Below are 5,085 nucleotides of genomic sequence, written 5' to 3'. Positions count from 1 at the left end.
TGAAGAGCCAGATGTATGTTCTGATACTTCTTGAGATGTGGTTGTATCTTGAGTATGCTCCCCCTGCATAGGTGCATCTTCCTTTGGCGTAGTCAACACAGTTTCAATAACATCAGAGTTTAATCCATCAGAGTTTGCAGTATCAGGATTTAGACTGTCAGGATTTTCAGTATCAGAATTTAAGTCTTCATTTTCAAATCTCAGCTGATCATGATCATTGAAATCTTCAAGTCCAGTAATCTTCTTATCATCAAAAGAGACATTGATAGATTCCATGACCACTCTTGTTCTCAAGTTATAGACTCTGAAGGCTTTTGTGGAAAGTGGATATCCAACAAAGATTCCTTCATCAGCTTTTAGATCAAATTTGGATAGCTGTTCAGGGTGAGTCTTAAGAACAAAACATTTGCATCCAAATACATAAAAATACTTCAGATTTGGCTTCTTTTTCTTCACCATCTCATATGGTGTCTTTCCTTGCTTGTTAATGAGTGTTGCATTCTGAGTAAAACAAGCAGTCTGCACAGCTTCAGCCCAGAAATAGGTTGGAAGCTTTGCTTCATCAAGCATTGTACGTGCAACTTCAATGAGAGTTCTATTCTTTCTTCAACAACTCCATTTTGTTGTGGAGTTCTAGGAGCAGGAAATTCCTGCTTGATTCCATGGTCTTTGCAGAACTCTTCCATTATCAAATTCTTGAACTCAGTACCATTATCACTTCTTATTATCTTCACTGAATCTTTGACCAATTTATCCTGTTGCTTGACATGATCAATCAAGAGAGATGCAGTTTCACTTTTTGTGTGCAAGAAATACACCCATGTGTATCTGGTGAACTCATTCACTATGACCATAGCATATTTCTTCTTTGCAATAGACATGACATTTACTGGACCAAATAGATCAACATGTAGTAGGTGATAAGGCTCAAGAATTGATGATTCAGTCTTGCTCTTGAATGAGGATTTCCTTTGTTTAGCCTTCTGACAAGAATCACAAAGGTCATCAGGAGCAAATACTGACTTTGGCAGTCCTCTCACAAGATCTTTCTTGACTAGTTCATTTATATTGTTGAAATTTAAATGAGAGAGTTTCTTGTGCCAATTCCAGCTTTCTTCAATTGATGCTCTACTCATCAGACAGATTGCAGAACCATCAGTACTTGTTGAAAGCTTGGCTTCATAAATTTTACCACGCCTGTATCCTTTCAGAACAACTTTGCCTGTAGATTTACTTATAACTTCACAGTGTTCTTCAAAGAAATCCACATGATAACCTCTGTCACAGATTTGACTAGCACTCAGCAGATTGTGTTTAAGTCCTGAAATCCTTAGACAAAATAAGCTAGATCATTGTATAGGATTTGATTTGTAAATCTTTGTAGAAGCTAGGAACTTTATTGTTCTTAGATTGTAGATGGTTAATTTATTTACCGGAGTGTAACAACACCCCTCGAGGATTTATATATGAATATATACTTCCTCGAATATCTTGTGTTCCTTGTTTTATCATTCCAAACACTATTCATCTCAAGAACACGAAAACAATAACCGAGCACTAAATATATATCCGCTAAAGATTCGAAAGAATTTTTAATTTAGTGATTATCGTATGCAACCCACCTTCTACGATAATTCGGGACCTAACAGGTAGTCCTGATTTGACATGTTGGATGTGAGGAGCTGTTGTGAAATTTGTGCAAGGCCTCCAAGCTGATCAACCCTGAGAACTTCAATAGTTGAAGGTTGATTTTCAGTATCTTGAATCCATTGAGAGATTAAGTGTGGATTAGATGTGGAATGTTGTGGATCAGAACCACCTGTGACTGAGGTCACAGTTTTACTCACAGATTGCTCTGTGGTTATGACAAGTTGTTCTTCCTCATATGTAGTGGGAACCTCCAATTGAATTTGAGGGAATTTTACTAGGTTACTATCATGTACACCAGTCTCAAACCCTTGTGCTTCTTGTAAAGCAGTGTCACTTGAATGTGATAAACTACTTCTTTAATGATGACATTCCCAAGATTGATATTGCCATATCCCAATGTTTTTCCAATATTGCCATCTCCATAAGAAACACTTGGGCCGACCTTCTCCACAAAGTCTGATAGCAGGGCTTTATTTCCAATCATATATCCTGAACATCCACTGTCCAGAACTAGGATGTTTTTCATGTTGCCCTGCAATCACAAAGACCACTAATGATTAGTTTTAAGGATCCAGACTTGCTTAGATCCTTCGGCCTTATTAAGTTTGTTAATACTTGCAGCGGATTTAGCATCAGAGTTTATGTTAACATTTTTCTTATCAGAATTTACACTATCAGACTTTGAATCGGAACTTACACTAGAAGGAACAATGCTAACTTTCTTTAAAGAAGGTTTTATTTGATAATAATCATAGTACAGACTATGATATTCCTTGCAAGTATAAATGGAATGCCATAAACTACCACAATGAAAAGAAGAATTTTGTGGCTTATATCTAACAGACTGACTCTTAACTCCTGACTTTAAAGGTAAGGAGTTTATATTCTTATTCTTCCTGCAAAAAGAAGCCAGATGGTTAGAACTTCCACAGTTATGGCATGTTTTTTTGCTTTTATTCACACCTTTCTTTCCATTCCTATTTTTCCTAGGTGATTTTACCTTGTTTGCATTCTTAACATCTTTCAGCTTATGGTTAAGCTGCTTCTTAGTCATTAAGCCTACGTTTACTTTAGTTGTCTTTTCCTGTTTTAGTTTGTCAGAAGTTAATTCCTTTTTAACTTCTGATTTCTCAGTATCAGACTTTACAGCTACAAACTTAACAGATTTTAACTTTGGCTTTTGTTTAACAACTATAGGCTTAATATCTACAGTTCCTTTATCATTCTTATCCTCTCCATAACCTAAGCCCTCTTTCCAGTTTTCACTACTTAACAAATTCTGAGTTGTTCTGCCAGAGTTAGTCCAAGATTTTCAGAAGTTAATCTTTCACATGTTAAAGTTTGATCTCTATAGCTAATGAACATGGTTTTAAGATATCTTCTCAACTCATTAATATCATCAGTATGAAAGGCATAAGTAGTTTGAGGTACCTTTAACTCAGCAGCTTCAGAACTACTTTCAGCACTTGCCATATCAGCATTTGCCATCAAGGCATAATTCTCCTCACTTTCAGAATATGAGGTGTCTATCCAGCTTTTGTTCTTTGTGGCAAGAGCCTTGCCTTTGTCACTTTTTACTTTCTTGCAATCAGGAGATATATGGCCTTTCTTACCACAGTTGTAGCATTTGACATTTGTATAATCTCCTCTGTCTGACTTTCCTCCTTTGCCCTCAGATTTTCTGAAATTCTTCTTATCAGAACTTGCACCTTTCCTGGAAAAGTTCTTTCCCTTCCTGAACTTCCTGTATGCAATCTTTGTGATTCCTTTCACCATAAGGGCACACAGTTTCATCATCTCTTCATCAGCATCCGTCTCAGGCAAGCTTTCAGATTCTGAGTCATCATCACTATCAGAACTTGATGACTCAGTATCAGACTTTATGAAGAGAGCTTTACCCTTGCCTCTCCTTGAGGTGGCTGCCTTGGGGAATTCTTCTTCAACCTTAAGAGCAATTGTCCTTGACTTTCCTCCTTTCCTCTTGCTTCTTTGTTCCATCTCAAGTTCGTGAGTCTTGAGCATCCCATAAATTTCATCAAGAGTTGTTTCATCAAGATTATAGTTGTCTCTTATTGTTGTTGCCTTCAAATCCCAGTTTTCAGGAAGAGCCAACAGGAATTTAAGGTTTGAATCTTCAAGATCATACTCCTTATCAACCAGTGACAAATCATTCAAGAGTTTGACAAATCTATCATATAAATCAGATAATGACTCATTAGCCTTTGAGTCAAAGTGTTCATACTCTTGAGTGAGTATTGTCTTCCTGTTCTTCTTAATCATATCAGTTCCCTGACATCTTGTTTCCAAGGCATCCCATATATCCTTTGCAGTCTTGCAGTTTATTACCCTGTTTGACATTACATTATCAATGGCACTATGTAGTAAGTGTCGTACCTTAGCATCCTTAGCAATTGATGTGATATCTTCAGCAGTGTAGTCACTCTTCTCCTTTGGTACTGACTTTGCTGCTTCACCTGCAACTGCAACAACGAGCTTGGTTGGTTTGTGAGGCCCTTCCTTGATTCTATCAAGATATTATGGATTTGTAGCTTCTAGAAACATAGTCATCCTCACCTTCCATATGGGATATTCAGATGGTCTTAATATGGGAACTCTAATAGCCCCATATCGGCTATGGATTTGTGTCTTTGGAGGTTCTTCAGTTTTGGTGGGCTTAGTTGGAGTTTCTACTTCAGACATGATTGTTTTTGGATCTTAAACTGTTTGTGTGTTAACAGATAAGCTCTAATACTACTTGTTAGGTCACACACACTGTAGAGGGGGGTGAATACAGTGTATAGCACAATCAAATCGAATTCTAATAACACAGGTAACAGAAAACAAACTTTATTCAAAGCAATAAACTCTGTTACAGTATGGAACTGTCCTCTCTCAGTGATGAACAAATATCACGAGAGCTGTTAGGGTTACAATAAATAATCTTCTCGATAATGATAACACTTATAGTGTAAACCTATGTCTGTGTTTATATACTACACAGTTACAAGATAATCGCTAATTGATATGGAATATAATTCTGCTTCCTAAAATATATCAATCAGATATCTTTTCTTCCAAGTATTCCATTCTTCACGGAATTCCTTCTTCATGCATATCTCTTCTTACGTTTGTCTAGATCTTCTCTTCCTTTAATCAGCTGCCTTCCTTATCTGAATATTTCCTTTAAGTCTTGATATTATCTTCTGATAAATATCTCCTGAACCTTAAGTACTGATGACTTAAGTTCTGACTTCAGTATAAGTCCTGATTTCAGTTAAGTACTGATTTGTCCTGTTTAAGTAAGATCTGAAAACTAAACATAAATCATATTAGTCATGACATTATCAAATATATCTAACATTCTATTTTATATTCAATATAATCAAAGTGAAGTTCTGCATTTTGATTTTGATTGATCTCAATGTCGCTAAATTT

Source organism: Apium graveolens, chromosome 1 (assembly GCF_009905375.1).
Source record: "Apium graveolens cultivar Ventura chromosome 1, ASM990537v1, whole genome shotgun sequence".
Classification (NCBI taxonomy): Eukaryota; Viridiplantae; Streptophyta; class Magnoliopsida; order Apiales; family Apiaceae; genus Apium; species Apium graveolens.
Note: the sequence above shows the minus strand (reverse complement) of the source record.